Genomic DNA, 16,783 nt, shown 5'->3' with positions numbered 1-16,783 from the left:
CAAGTTATGACAGAAACTGTGACATGATATCATTTCAGCTTGTCTGGCAGAGACGGCCTGACTGCACTCGATGCTAAATGGATGAGGAAATGTGCATTATGCAATAAAACTTATTGTGTTCTGTGGCAATGTTTTGTGCGGGGGATAGCTTGATTGTGTCACGTCATGGTGTATTATATGGTAATGTTTTGTATTGTATGCAGAAATGTGCTACACCTTTTTGCAAGATTGTATTGTGTTGGATGTTTGCTTTGTCTGTCCTGCGGCCAGTTTACTCGAGTACAACTGACCTGTTAGGAGGACTGTCTGCGAATATTATCATTATTATTCCTTTATGTAGGAGTGCATGCTTTTCCTTCCAATGTGTGTGTGTTTTTTGTTGTGTATGTGTGCCTCTCTCGGCAGTAATGCCATGGAGGAATGTATGAAAGCTGTCAGAGAACATCAGGTTCTTAAAATAGACACTTCCCGTGGGAAAGATAGGAGAGACGGGGAAATGGAGAGAGAGGTGGTAGACTAGGTATTCACATTTGCAAGTGAAAAGCGCAGATTCTGGGACAGTGGCACTGATTAATTATAGATTAGAGATTACAGTAAACAAGCAAGCACACAAACACACATTTAGTCCAACTCACGACACACTCGCACACTTACAAGAGCAACAAATTTTCAGTTATTCAAAAGCCTCTCGCCACTTGAGGAGGACCAAGTTCAAAACATACATCTCGTTTTTTTTTGTTTTTTTTTTAAATTTACAGAGCAGTTGAAACACCGAAATAAACTGAGGTAATAAAATTCCTCTGAGTTGATATTTGTGTATTTACATAAATTCAAATCAAGCAAGCAAAGTAATCTTCAGAGGAAAAGACCCAAGGGCTTCTACACCTCTTCATAAATAATACAAACTGTATTTACAGTGTCAAAGATATACAAAAGTTTTGAAATAAAATGCATCTTGTGAGAAGGAAAATAAATACTATACAATCACTGCCTAAATGCACTTATCTCTTCATTTTTTCGCTGTGCAATTAACCAGACTAGAACACAGTAATTGCCACAAAGTGAAGCTGTAGATGTGGAGAACAGTTTACCCTGTCTAATGCAAATACTGGTTTCAATTCCATGACAATTAATTAGCAGATGACGCTTGAAAGTTTCTCGAGTTATGTAATCCGTCACTGTAAACGCATATTTCAGGAGTATTTTGCAAACACCGTCTCCCAAAAACTATGTTCCTATACTACTAAACCAGTGTCTGTAAAAAAGCATTCACTCTTCCTCCTAAGTATTCTCCTTTTATTGCTTTTCAGTATTGAATCATGGTCAATTTAGCTTGACTTTACTGAGAAGAATTTCAAACAAAAAGGGACCCTTTTGCCTGATCTTCACCAGTCAAAGCTTTAAGGGAGAGTGGCAAAGAGAAAGCCACTGTTGAAAAAGCTCATATTAAATCTGGGCTAGAGTTTACCTGGGGCCATGTGGGAGACACTAAAGTCAACTGTAAGAAAGTTCTTTGGTCAGATGAGACTAAAATGGATCTTTCTGGCCATCCAACTAGACAGTATGTTTAGCAGACACCAAACACTACACATCAGAGACACACTATCCCCACTGTGAAGCATGGTGGAGGCAGCATCATGATGTGAAGCATGGTGGTGGCAGCATCATGATGTGAGGATGATGTCTTTTTTTTTTTTTTTTTTTTTGGCAACAGGCGCTTTAAGGTCGAGGATAAAATGAAAGTAACAAAAAATAGGAAAATCATGGAGGACAACTTGATGCCGTCTGCAAGAGAACACCCACCTGTTTTCCAGTAACACAATGACATGAAAGCATACAGCCAAAGCTACACAGAAATGGTTTAAAGGCAACAAGGCGAATGTTTTCAAGTGGCTGAGTCAGAGCCCAGGCCAATAAAACCTGACAGAGCTTGAGCAGTTTTGCAAAGAAGAATGGGGTAAAATTGCAGTGTCCAGATGTGCATAACTGTTGGTGTTAGTCACATTTGTAGGATTTTTTTAATTCACATTTCTCACCAGTGTCTTTCAGGAAGTGCCTACTTTTACAATGTAAAATGTCATTTCAACCCTGAGGTGGCAGATTTGTGTACATTTGTCGCAACAAAGTCCGTTTTTTTTGTCCATCGTTGTCTAACTTGCTTTGCTTTTGCGTAGTAAAGAACAGCTTTAATTTTATTTTCATCTTCATTTGTTCACTCATCCCTCTGGTTGCTGTGAGTTCCATGACCCGTATTTTATTCCTTGACCTTTTGCTCCGGCTCTCAGCAAAGTTAAAACTGGCCGCTCCCACTAGATTTGCGCTGAAATTCCATGAATCCTGCCATCTGCTAATTCAAAAAATACTCATGATTTGTAGTGCAGAACCAGTGGTACGGTCATTTAACATCATCTGCTTCAACAGAACTCACTGAGGCAGGCCTTCTTTTACAGGGGTGCAGTGAATAAGCTGCAGTGGCTCGCGGGTCAAGGTAAATATCAAGCCGATGAGAGTGATTCATAGCTTAGCGACACATTTCATAATGCTTTCCTTCAATGTATCCTTGTAAAAGAGATTCAGTTGTCTGTAGATTGTATTTTGAAGGTGCATTTGGCATTCTTCATGTGTCCCCCTGGTGTTTGTTTCACCATGCTGGTATTTTCCTTTTATCGCTTGCCCAGCTAATACTTTATCCTTGAGGGGCAGAAAAAATGTCAAAGTTTCAGGTCATGTTATTCTCCTCTACAATCGATTTCAATGTCCCACAGTAAGTGTATAATATTCAATAAGGCAATTGTGCAGTTTTAAGGGGAGATGGAGGAGAGACAGGGGTTTAAGAGAGTCTTTTCAGACGACAAAGAGAGATGATTCTTCAATTACAATAAAGGAAGGTGTGCGGCGCGAGATAGAAAAGGAGGGGACTCGATCATTAAATCATCATACACTTCTATCAGACAGTTGATGAGGGAATGTAAGCCCCTGCTATCTCTGCCTTTCCATACCAGCCCTCTGCTTTCCATACAGGAGTGGGGGATAATTAAAAGATAGACCGATAGCGCAAAGGAGCAAGAGGGCTGCCGAGACCTCATCTCTGTTCTCCCTGCTCTGTCATAATTAAAATAGAGACTTTATGAAATCATTCACTGGATTCATCATACTGCAGTTTTTTCCCCGGCTCTCTTTTCAACTGTATTCATTCCAACAACAAAATCTTTTTTTTTTTTCTTTTTTGATGTAATGACTCCTTTTAACAACACAGAAAAGAGGACCGGTACAAGATACAGAACATTTTATGGGTACAATCACGGCAGCCATTTAATTGCTGCAGGCAGATAATTGAGATATTCACTGTCTTATCGTGATCTCAATTTAACCAAAGCAAACTCCTCAGGCGAGTGGTTACCCTAGTTATTTATTGAACGGCTCTAATTATGATTACTGTAATTTGAATTTCTTTTGCTTTTAAGCAGATATTATGCAGGCTAATATGTTACCACTGCAAAGAGCGGCTCTCTGGAGTGATAAGTGACCACAGGCTGCAGCTTCTTTTATGTGTAAAATGACCTTGGTTGCCGTTGGGTTACACAGCCTTTCTAATTACTGTTTTTTTTTTTCTGTCATGGTGCTGGACAGTTTATTGAGTCTTTTTTTTTTTTTATGGGTTTTTCAGTGATTTCACAGTTCATTTGTGTGTGTGTGTGCCGCTGCATTTGAAAGACCTGTGATGACACAGAAAGATTTCTTTGCATTGCCAAAACAAGGACAGATATCACCATAATTTAAAAAAAACACTCATTTTAGCATGTTATTGTACAACATGTCAGCAACAGGAAAATTATAGAACACTATGGACAAAATAATGAGGAAAATGTACAAGCATGCACTAGTTGGCCACAATATTAAAATGTAATATTGTGTATGTCTTTATTTTGCCTTTGAAACGACTCTGACAAGTCTAGCAATGGATGCAGGACCTCTGTAGGTGTCTTGTGGTGGGTGGCACTATGACGTTGGAAGCAGATCCTTTGGGTCTTACAGGTTGAAGGGTTAGGTCGTCATGGGTTGGGATTGTTCCAACACATTCAGGAGATGCGCAATCTGTTTTAAAACTGGGGGTTTAGAGGCCCGGTGAATTCACGGTTGCTGTCCTCGAGGTGTTCCTGAGCACTTCTGGCAGGATGAAAATGGTTATGGGATGCGTGTGTTAGATCTGCAACCATGTATAGGTGGATGGTACATGTCAAAGCCAAAGGTTTCCCAGCAGAACATTGTATTCTAACGAGATGATCAATGATATTCTATTCGTTTGTCAGTGGTGTTGACCCTCTGCAATCCAAACCCCACTGGCAGGTTTGAAAAGGCCTGCTATCTTTAAAGATTTGCCAAAACTACACCATTTTACAGAACCAGAAGCTGTAACAAAAGACTTTTTGGCAGTTCTGGGAGAAAGCACACGTGTAATGTGAAATTACATCGAGTCAAACACCCAAATCTAAGCTTACAACTGCAAAATTCCATCAAGATCACTTTATAGCATAGAATTCTTTAACAGTCTTACCAAAATAAATCCTAAAAATTGCTTTTTTTTCAACTAAATACATTTTAAACACTTTTTTTCTTCACTGATCTGCACAACTGAGAAGGCATGACTGACTCAGCTGTGGTCAACAGTGGGGAAGATTCAGGCTGTTTATCCAGACCTAAGAGAAGGCAACAAAAAGAGATCAAGAAGAAAATAAAACATACTGAATCAAGCCCAAAAAACGTGAATGTATGAAAATGAATCGCAGGAAAGATATAGGAGGACGCCAAACAAACTGCCTCTACCGCACACACAAGACGCTCATTTAACATGCGGAGCAGAATAATTTTGACATCAAATGTTGTGGTTCACATTCTGCCTCCTTCCAACTGTCGGTGCTGGTTCCTTTTGATCATCAGCACAATCTTTGCAGTCCTGCTTAAAGTAAGCTGAACCGGGCTAAGTCCGTATGCTGATGTAGAGCAGCTGGTGTTCTCAGCAGAACAGTTGCTACACAGACCATGAGGTGAGACTGTGTTATCAGCAGCTGTCTCCAAAGTCAATAATGAACTTCTAGAACCCTATTCACAGGGGACCAGCATTACCTGGGGACCTCATGTGCTGTAGAAATCGCCCTCCGCTCGTCTGTGTTTCATGCGGCAGGATGATATTAACCGGCTGCCACATAATAACTGTTGAGCCTGGTGAAAGACGGCAAGATGTTCCCTACCGCAAGCTGCCATGCGTGTCATCCATCTAATCATCCTTGGAGATTTTTGCTCTTCTGATGGATTTCAGCTTTCTGCGAGTGGGTTTCCATGCCGTGTAGCAACATGAGCTGCCTGAATTTGCACCCAAAATACTGTCCAAGCTTTTATCTACGATTGTCAATGCAGCTTCCATAATTCTAAGGAGGGAAAGAGGCAGAGGAAAGGATGACACACACACACACACACACAAACACACAGCTACTTAATTTAATTTCATACAATATCTGGAAATACCTACGCCTTTGCATCTACTGCCTTATGCACCTTGTCTTTACTTTCTGACTTGTGCTTACAAACATACAGCTGCACCATGTGTGTAATTTTTTGCTCTACTTTAAGACATAAATTTTCATTTATGCACAGCAAGGTCTAATATCAAGAAGTGCAATATTGGTTAAACTGCAATTTTTATGCTTTAATAGAAGAAGCTACCCATTGTTTTCATAGATATATTTTGTACATCCAATATTTCTTCTGAATTGTGGTATTTTATATTTGCACGTTTAAAACTGTTCAATTGCTTGAATGCACAATAAAAGGGATTTCTGCTATTATGAGGACTTGTTTGGAGCATCATTTCTGAGTAACATTCTTAAATTTAAGTTATTTATGTCTCTTGGGGGGGGTGCAGCTTCATCAGCTCCACCAGGGGAACATAGTTTTCTGTCGCTGTTTTTTTTCTGTTTCTTTCCTCCCTATTGACCATCTCCAGTCACCTCTTCCACCTCTCCTCAGCTTTACAGATAGACAGATCAATTTTGTCTGCGACTTCAGCTCCTCTCGTGTCTTTTTCAGCGCCTTCATGGCTCCTTCTTCCCCTTCCCGTCATCCCACGACCATACCCATCGTAGCCCATTGTAATCCCCCTCTGTCTCTCTCTGCCTCTCATTTGCTCAGTCCGCTTCTTTTTTCGCTCTTTCGTTGTACAGCCTCTTCTAGCCTTGAGGTGTGTGTGCGCGAGACGGCGAAAGAGAGAAGGAGCCCTGCTAGAGCTTTTCTAAATCCCAGGTAAGAGCAGAGCTTTTCTGCGGGAGAATTTCATTTCAACACCTCTCATCTTGCACAGAGAGCAGGAGGATAGCAGTCTCCCAGTTATGAATCCAATAACCATTGTGTGTGTGTGTGTGTGTGTGTGTGTGTGTGTGTGGTTGTGGGCTAGACTGTGGCTTGTTTATAGTATTGGAGGTTACTCCCATAAACTCCAACTGAAGGTCAAAGAGGAAGACAGAGACGGTATGAGAGAGTGTGTCAGAGGTGGCATCATGCTTCATGTATGTATGTTAATCGGCTCCCGTTGACACATGTGCCAGCTCACCTTACATATACATTTATATATGCACTCAGAAAAAAAAAAATGCTCGCCCCGCTCGAGTGGAAAACGGTGTATTGAGTTAGAGAGCCGAGGTCAGCTCTAAATCATTACAGGTCACCATGGCAGGCCTGGCTACCAGATTAGATTAAAGTCTAGCTGATAGAGCCAGCCAAGCACATTAAAACACACACACACTGCCAAGTATACACACACACTTGCGTGTGGAATAAACACAAAAGTGGATACCCTAGTACATTAATCACAGTGAGCCTGGATGTAATGTGCTGTGATGTAGCTTTGGTTCCTTGTACAGAAAAGCGAGGTGGCTTGCTGACCTCCCCCCACCCCCCACCCCCCACCACCACCTCCTGATCAGTAAACAGCCATACAACAGATAAAAGCAGCACCAGTCCCAGTGGAGCAGACTGTTGGGAAAGCAGCCTATTAGGAAGTTGAAGAGACTGATTAGATTAAAGCGGGTCTGAGACGGGTCACTGCGCTGGTCCTTCTGGCTCCAGAAGCTCTCACCACCAGGCTGATGGGGCTTCCACGCTCACCAGGGCCGAACCCGCAGTCGCTCTTAATTCTGCGGGAGATGCACTTCTTTTGTTGAGATTAAAAGGTGTTTGTGGGCGTGCAGTTGGATGGAAGAGAGGACGGAATGAATAGCGGAGCAGCTGCTGTTTATCTGCGTGGCATCTTCAGCTTTCAAGCACAAGAACAACACTATAAAGCTCCCTTGGTGGGCTATATGTTACTGCAGCGGGGCCTATATGCTGCTCTCTGCATCACTTGCACTTCTCTCTCTGTTTAAAAAAGAACAATGGAGTGAAAGATGGAAGATGTTTATCTCCTTCCTCTTCCACCCTCCCTCTCACCCATCCCGCCTTTTTTCTATCTCTTCCTGCCCCAGCAGCAGCAGCAGCATCACTATCTCCCTCCGTTAGGTGATGTATGTGTGACCTTCAGTGGTGAATTTGCCATTTGCTGCCAAGTAGATCTTTAACTGCTTCCATGATTCACATGACCCCACTTCCTCTGACCCTGCTAGACGCTGCTCGGTGTGGCTGCGGGCCAAGAGCAGAGGGGGCAGCGAGCCAGGGCAGATAAGGGCTTCTCCAAATCAGCTCAGACCACTATGATAGCTGTCCTCCTTCCTATCTCCTCCTCTCCATGATTATTGATGCAGTGGCCGGAGCCTCCGTTCTCTCAAACACCATATTTAATCTTAAATGTCATTGCTTTGAAGTACAGTAACTGTAGATGAGAGGACTCTTGACTGTGCTCCCTTGTTTGACTAAAAATCCGCCATGTGCTTTTTCAGTTTGTTTCCCGCCGTCCTCTGGGACGAACCTGAGACCCCGTCCTTATCTATTATTTACACAGCGCCGCTGATGCGCTAATAAATAAGCTAAGTGTCGTTCTAAACAACTTTCAACTGTCACAAACAAGAGAAACATATTCGTATGCTTTCTGGCACCCAGACGCAGCGGTGTCTTTTGATCTAGTTGAATAGCATTTTGAAAAAGGCTTCACAATGCCAAGCATGAATGGGGTTGATCGAGTGGGTAAAAGTTCACGGCACACATGCGGTGACTTACAAATAACAAAAAGGGGACAGGAATTCTCAAAAAAAAAAACAAGCCAGAAAAGGCAATAAATATACATCCAAACAGGCACACACTTAACACAGATAATGATCCATCCCAAAGTTGCTGTTGTGTATTCCTGTATTGGCGCCATTGCTTTCATCTGCAGCAGAAAATATGCTGATTAGCTTCCAGGGAGGAAGGCAAGGGAGGTGAGAGGGCTGCAGAGGGGGTGTAGAGGCAAAAAGAGGGAGGTGGAGGTGGAGAGCAGTCTGGAGATATGTGAAATGAATTCCTGTCGAAGTGCATTAAAAGTACATCTCGAATCTCCTGCTGCACCGGCGGAACGTGGCAGAGGGAGTTTGAGCATGCAAATACCGAACAAATTAAAGGAGGGATATACACAAATAAAAACACACACTTTGGCCGCATATGTATGAGATAGGGTCTCATTAACGGTGTTAGAACAGCAGCACACCTTAATGGTCCCTATCTGTCTTTTCCTGCCTCTGACATCGCTTCACTTGGACTGCAGGGTTCACGCCAGGACACCCCGTGCACCGTCCATATATCAAAGACACATCAGAACACTTTACCAGAGAGTGACTAATTGAGCGCCGCCCATGAGATCAAGTCCACATCTGAAGCCAGGTTGTCAGCTCTGACAGACCGGAGTCTGGCCCTTGTCCCATATTTTACCCTCCCTCTGCTCCCCTGCTTTGTGCTGAGCAGAGTCATATTCAAGAGCTTCCACTCCTGTTCTCCAGGGTTCTGTTTCAGTGGAGCCTTCTGACCGGCTTCCTCTTCTCTCCCGCCTTGCACCCACACGACTCGACCAAGAAACCATGACTAAATATAAATCATCCCTTCTCTTACTCCGTCACTCTGATTGGCCTTCCACACTCTCTCATTCCTTCGCTTTTTATTCCTCCCCTCCACTCTGCTCTTTCTGTCCCTCATATTCTCTCTTTCTCACTCTCCACCTTACACAAACACAAGTCTAATAAATTGTGGCACTGGTAATTACATAGAACCCCACCAGTAAATTTCACTTCCATTTACATTTAGATTAAAGAATATTTCAATCCCATCAATCTGCAGTGCAAGCCCAGTGTGTGCATGGCTTCTCCCATATGCAGACACAACTGTTCGTGGCATTTTTATACTCTAGCTGCTGCACACACACATATGGAAGCCAGCTTGAAGTGAAATGCTTGCATTTGTATATAAAGTGGCATAAGAGAGCACACACATGTACACAAAGAAACATACAGATGCGCTGAGCAATAAATCTAAATGTTCGCCGGCACGCTTGGACAAATGTAAACACATTAGGGTAATTTCACTGCCCAGTGTTCACACACAGCCACTCACATGGTGTCTGAGTCAAATGATAGCTCAGGTATGCTCTATTCACAAACTGAATGTTTTTTTTTTTTATTATTGAAAAAAGAGCTCCAATTTACCTTGAACTGTGGAATGTTTATCTGCTGAAAGAAATCACCCTTAACCATCCTCAGGTCATGTTTATGCGAGCAGTAAAGAAAGGGGAGGCAAAAAAAAAGTAATTTTGTAAAAATATTCATCTGCCTCCGACCACCTTATAAAAATTCTTTGCCTGGCATTTTCACAGCGATGTCACGGCGAGTCTGTGGAGGAAACACACATCCAGTGTCAGACATTTATTCTCACACATGCACAAACTTCTGGATCATAATACATTCAGACGCAATCTCATCCGCTGTGCATAAAAGACAGCAATATGCGCCCAAAACCTAACTGTAATATTTCAAAGGTTTATAAGGAGAAAGGCGAGGGGGGGGGGGGGGACCCAGAGGCAGCAACTGGGGAAAACAGATACCACCAAGATTTTGCCTTCCCTCTCTCTCTTTTTCTCCCTGTCGCTCTCACTGTCTGTCTCCAGCTCTCCCCACCCACCCACCTCCCTCCCTCCCCGCTGTATAACTGCATCATTTCCAGCAGTAATGAGTGCACCAGGAGCAGGGAGAGAGCAAGGGAGAGGGGAGGTACTTCAGGGAATTAGAGTGTTTAAAATATACACAACGGTTTTCCTCTTGTGGATGATCAGTGCAAATAGTCCCCCCCTCTTCTCTCTTTACTGCACATACTCCCAGTTAAACCAGCAGGTAGTGAATCAGTGCCGCTGCCTGCTGTGTTGCTTTCTGGTCCAAGATGTTATCAGAACATTATTAAGAAATACTAAAAAGAAACTCCTTTTTTTTTTTTTTTTTTTTAAGCCACCATCAAACAGTCTCGGGTGTTTATTCCATTGTCTCTTGTATTACCCTGATTGCTCAGGATACACTCATTACAAGCTTTGCTCTTGCTGGCACTCCGGGACATAGAAAATACATTACCTGGCACTGCTTAAGTGCATGAGACATTAACTAAAGCCTTTGCAAGAAGACTGTATGAAGGTAATTTCCTCTGTGAAATGGGTTTCTGTTCCCCCCCCCCCCCCCATGTGAAGGAAGTGTATTCCCAGGTGGTAAAGTGGCTGCAGATAGTGTTTCCATCGCCCTGACATGTGACACTGAAAACATGCGAACAGCTGTAGGTGTTCACATATCTGTGTTTAGTTCGCCGGTCAACTGGTGCCCGGTCAGCTTTGCTGTCATTAGGGAGTTGTGTTGATATGATCTTTGAAGCTTTGGGCCAGCGGACGCTGGAGGAAATTGCATAGACGGCATGATCTAAGAGTTTTGACTTCACAGCGATGGGGTAGCAACAAACTGATAATGCTGTACCTTGTAAACAGCCACACACTTACAGCAAGAGTGAGGAAAACCTCTGCAATATCAGCAACTGTCAAATGATACTAAATTGTATCCCCTTAGAGTAACGCTATCATTTCTAAGTTCAACAGTGAGGTTTTTACCCCAGTTTAGATTTACTAATACATACCCCACAGGAGGAACTCAATATGAAAAAAAAGTCCCCAGAAAATTTCATACATCCACCTTTTATTTTTAATGACTGACTCAATCGTCCTCGACATAGAGGATACTAGTACTACTTGTACAAATTCAGGAGAGACTCTCTGCCATTCTTAAGGGACTTTTTTTCAGCTGCCCTTTGCTGGAGGGATTGTGATGCTTTAAAATTCTCCAGAGGTGTTCTACTAGATTCAAATCCAGCTACATGCTTGGCCACCTCGCAGTTTTCACTTTTTTTCGTCTTTAGAAACTTTCATGTGATCTTTGGCAGTGTGTTTTGGATGGTTTTCATGACAGAATATTTCTCTTCTGCCAAATTTTTTGCAGACTGGGAGTCCTGTTGTCAGCCAGCATTGTGGTTTATTCACAGACATTCATAGTGCATCTATAAATGTCATCTCCCAGCACCTTTTGCACTCGTGCAGCATCAGATCATCACACTCCCACCTCCATGCTTCACTGTCGGGACTATGCATTCACTGTGGTAACCCTAGTCAGCTTCACACTAAATATGTTGGACCCCATTTGAGCCAACGACAACAAGCAATTTTATCTTGGTCTCATCTGACCAAATATGATCCCAGCTTCTTTTTTGTTGCCGTTTGCAAAATTTAAACTTGCAGATTTGTACTAAACAGCAATTTTGGTTATTGTCCATGGAGGTTGGCATGATGTACTGTCTGTGTTGTCACCAAAGCTCTGGTTTTCACTGATAACTCCTGTTCTATGTCTGAAGCAGCTGCCTGTTTGATTTTTAGAGCCAGATTGTGAAAACAGCGCACTGATTGTGGCTTCATTTTGGGAGGACGACCACCGCAGTTCTAATTAGTGGTACTACGGCTCCTTTTATACCGCCTGATTACTGCTGCAACGGTGTTTCCACTGATTTTAGTTGCTCACTGATCTCCCTGCATCTTTTTCCATGTTTGTGAAGCTTCAGTATCTCTGGCATTTCTTTTCCATGTTGAGCCATGATGCAGACATGCAAATAAACCCCAGGGCGTAGATCCAAAACGGAGGACTTTCTGCTCTCCACAGCTCATTTTTATAGCCATGCTGATGCGGATTGGAAACCACAGGTGGACTCTGTTTTTAAATGGTCACGGGTTTTCTAACTTGTGTGTCAGTGACCACGCGTGCATTGAGTTTCTACCTTTGGCTTTGCATTTTTAATGAAGTCTTTCTGAAATATTTGCTTTGATTATTTATAAGAGGAAATACTGAACTTGTTAACTTGAAAAATCATTTAGCAATATTGCGGTGTGCTCCCATCTGTTGTATACTGCATGTAGACATGTACACTATTGACCTTTAAGGTTACTATGAATCCCAGACGGATCAGCATGAAAGCAAATCATTTTACTTGCTCAATCAAACTTGAACAAATCATTCATCTAGTTTTAATGAGCAGCGTAAAACCTGCTGTTAGTACATGGAGACCTGTGCACATGCAAAGAAAACATGATTAGCACAGGCAGGACGCTAGCCATCATTTTGGGAAATTAAATTCATGACTCCCAAAATCTGCTCTTTTGAAGACCTTGACCAGACACCAAATACAAAATTTTAATAGTGAAAATAAGATGATTTATCTTTAAAATATTTTATTCTGTGAACCTTCCAGTTGTTATCTCTACTGTTTTTTCCTTTTCCCAGCATGAGGGTTTGAAAAAGAACAAACCTGTTTTCTGCTTTGTGCAAACAACTTTTTAGAGAAGAAAGGGGAACCTTTAATTCTTAAATTCATATGAAAGATTTAAATGTGAAGATACATGGCTTTGACTGAACTCTGAACACTGTTTTAATTAGCCTGAAATAAGTTCAAACGAGGTCAGCATCCCTGTAACCTCCGCAGACGACGTAGTCTCCACACAGACATGAAAATAAATGAATTATGGAGCAGTGTATTTGAAAACTTCAAGATGACTTTGAAACTTTGAGAACTTATTTGTAGAATGTGTGAAAGGCCTTTGACTGACCATTTAAAAAATGTGCCCCAAATTTTTGGGCACTTTGTGCTCAAATGGGAGTTCTAGGCCAAAAGCCGCCTTCAAAAGAATCAAGGAGACTTCATTTAAGCTTTACTTTGGAGGGATTTTTTTTAATCAAAATAGTGCTATAAAGGATCAAGGTTAGGCCTGTGCTTCAAAATAAGTGCCCTCGTGTTTTCTATTATGTTTACTCAGTGACTGGAATCGCACCCATGAAAAATCAGGGGGTGGTTTGTTGTTGCCTCCAGAATGCTAGAATAAATTGTCTGCTTTATCATTATGTAAGAGGGCAGATGTGCACTCACAGGAGCAAATCTTTGCATGTGATACACACTTGCCCTTGGTAGGGACACGCATTTCATCGATCTCTCGGTTGTACAGTAAAGCAGACACACCGCCGACGATTACAAAAGATGAGAAATCCATCACTAAAGAACTCAAAAAGGGTCACGATACGAGTTTACACAAAGACGTTCCAATACAGCAGCAAACACCTGAACAATAAGACCGAGATGGGAAATGTTTGACACAGAGTCAGCTCTCAATAACTACAATATTTATAAAGTTTTTCTTCTAAACAATCGTACACAAACACTTTAGACAGACTATATTGAACATACTGCAAAGTACAAACACAGTGGAGCAAAAGTTCATACACATGAGATGACGAAAACCAAACTGAGTACACCTGTGATTTCAATCAGCTTTACTGCATGAACGTGGTTATAAAATGAGCTGTAAACGGCAGAACTTTAATTGTAGATCTTTCAACTGACTCTATCTGCATGTTTTCATCATGGGGCTCCACATAGGTAAGAGTTGTCAAACAGGAACTTCAAAAAAAAGTGTCAGGATTCACAACGATGGAAAGCGATACAGGAAGATTAACTTAATATAAGCGGAAACACAGTTACAGCCATAATTAGGATGTATGGAACAAGCCATGGCGCCATTAATCAGGGCTGTAGTGATCTTCCTTCTAAAATGACGCCACAGACGGTGTACAAGCTACATGAAAAACAAGCGTTCATCAGTGGAAATCAGCGTTTCTGTGACAGCTCAGACAGTGGGAAGGATACCCTCAACCCCTATGAACAATCTTTCTTCCTGTTCAGCATAAAAACTACAGCTTGAAGCTTGACAAACATGAAGAGCACATTCTTGGGTGAGATGAGATCAAGATACATTTGTTCAGCTCAGATGAGGTCCATCATGTTTGGTGTGAACCTGAACAGGACTGCCACAGTGAATGCATCGTCCTGACAGAGAAGCACGGAGGTGGGAGTGTGATGACATGGGGATGCATGAGTGCAAAAGGTGTTGATGCACCGTGAATATCTGCGGATAAATCAAAACACTACCTACCAAGATAACTCCTAGCCTGCATAAGCTTGAAGAAAAGAAATATTCCAGCATGATACCGAGCACAAAGTCACAGAGCAAATGCCAACTTAAAAGTAATGCAAATTACTAGAAGGTGATACATTTTTGAATCCACTGACATTTGTACTCCCAGAATACTGGATGTGTGTCTGCTAGCAAATGAATGCTGTGTGTCATTGGCAGAGAGGGCTTAAGTCCATTAATAAGCCCGTGAGGAGTACAAAAGACAGCCCGATTCACGCTTCATTCCTTTTGTTTACTGTAACTGGGAGCTGTAAAGCCTCAGAGGGGCAGACCTCTCATGTAGGAGGGCATGTAGATAAAAAACGGCACCATCACACACTCTCTGTCATAACAGATCAAAACGCAAGGTTGCTTTGAATAACACAGCTCTGAGGTTGGATCATGTAATCATGCAGGCGGCTGCACGGGGACCACGGTTCGGGGAGGGCTTCCTTGTGGAGGGAAACCTGGCCTCTAGGACAAGACAGAGCTGTAGAATGAGCACATGTGTAGGTTGCAGAGAAGCAACAGTTTGACAAAGAGTAGGAGGTTTCTGAGAATAATGTGATTGCAGCAGCAAGGATCAGGCACATTTGTATTAGAACTGCTGGGAAGTTCAACTGCCTCAGAAGCAGTGCAGAAGTTTGCTTTGCAAGGTGTCCTTCGGAGGGGTTATAAGAAGTACTGAAAGATGTTTTTTTTGGGGTTTTTTTGTGAAGGCTGCATGAGAACAACATTGTCTTTTCTCTTGTTTTGATTTAGTCACTGGAGGCTGATATTTAAAGACCCTACAGCTGCACTAAATCTAAAGACTGCGGATAAGTAGCCTATCAGAGTGTGGCGTTTTTGTTAAGACGTATTGCATCTTCACAGCAAGTGACAGGCGCCCTGCCTTAAATAAAGCCTGACAACGAAATAAAAAGTTGCCTCAATGATGTATCTCTTTGTGGCTGCTTTAAATCACACTGGAAGGAACAAAAAATGGACCTTTCTTCCCACTTTGCCCCTTTGCTGTCCTTCCTCCGTGTTTACCTCTAAAATAAAACCCCTCCAGTCTGCGGCGTTCACTGCTGAGCACAAAAGGCGCCCCTAATCCCAGGGCTGAATATGCATGACGCCGCGCACTGCTGTGGGTTGCTCGCAGTTTAATAGTTTCAGCACCGCGTTAGGGAACAGCGCCATACGCCGCTGAGGCTCAGCTGCAGCTGGTACCGAGCTGCTCTTTGACGGCAAACCGGCGCAGTTTGACAGGCCGAGCCGGAGAAAGAGCCCTTTTATCTGTAATCAAATCATCAGCCCCGAGGTTGCGAGTGAGGTTTCCCCTTTCCTCCCCCTGAAGATACCAAGGTGTTGTAAAAGCTTTCACTTTGATGCCCTGCAAAAGGGGGGAGAGGGCTGAGGATGGAGCAGGAGAGGGAGAGATTGACACAAGCATCTTGTATCCGGACACATATTTACGCACAATTTTTGCGCGTAAAGTTGATCCCCCTGTCCATGTCGTTGCGCACAAGAAAACAAATATGCGAGAAGGACGTGCGTGTGGAAGGTGGTATGTGTGCACTTTAATTTTGAGTTACTCAAGCACAGGGTTGGCTAAACCCACCTTCAAATCCACAGACCCACGCACGGACACGGGCTGCATATTTACAGCAGACAGAAATTCGGTCCGGCGCAGCCCTCGAGAAGAAGACGCGCACACACTCACACAGAGGAGAGAGATGGAGGGGGTGAGGAGGAGGAGGAGGAGAGAGAGGGTGAGGGAGTGAGGAGAGAGGGAGAGAGCGTGTTTCTCAGAAAGAATCTGAACCACTTCAGTACCGCCTGCGCCGGAGCCAGATAATAACTAACAGGACCCGCTCTGGATGGATTTAGCGTCCCTCCCACCTCGCTCCACCGAATTTCATTCACAAGACAGGTGATTGTAAAGCCAATCAATAGAGGGGAGAGGAGGAGGAAGGGGGAGAAGAAGGGTCAGATGCTTTCCCTTTGCTGTCCTCTTCGACACCTGCGAGAGCTTTTCCCCTTTTTTCCAACTCAAACTGGGGTGTCTTGGCTGAGGCTGCGCACACTTTCCAGACTGGACTGAGAAAAAGACGGAGAAAGGAGGGGTGAGAGAGGGAGTAAACGGGAGAGAGAGTGTGAAACAGAGACTGGATGGATCCCCGTCTTCCTCTGGCACTCCACAGGCGCTCATTCATTTATTTAAGCCTGGCCGACGACAGCATGCCAAACGTGGAGTCCAGCGGCACAGCTCGGTCA

The 16,783-nt window shown here is 43.1% G+C and overlaps 1 protein-coding gene across 1 annotated transcript in view; it reads left to right on the top strand.

The window, feature by feature from the left end:
• Positions 1-16,140: 16,140 nt before the first annotated feature.
• The window catches only part of LOC110952957 (G patch domain-containing protein 8), a 65,619-nt gene continuing 64,976 nt past the window's right edge, over positions 16,141-16,783 (top strand). The window contains exon 1 of the mRNA XM_022196732.2: positions 16,141-16,779. The gene's annotated coding sequence lies outside the window, so the exon portion shown is untranslated. The remainder of the gene's footprint in view (positions 16,780-16,783) is intronic.

This window comes from Acanthochromis polyacanthus, chromosome 12, assembly GCF_021347895.1.
Source record: "Acanthochromis polyacanthus isolate Apoly-LR-REF ecotype Palm Island chromosome 12, KAUST_Apoly_ChrSc, whole genome shotgun sequence".
NCBI lineage: Eukaryota > Metazoa > Chordata > Actinopteri > Pomacentridae > Acanthochromis > Acanthochromis polyacanthus.
This window is presented reverse-complemented; position numbering and strand designations above follow the sequence as displayed.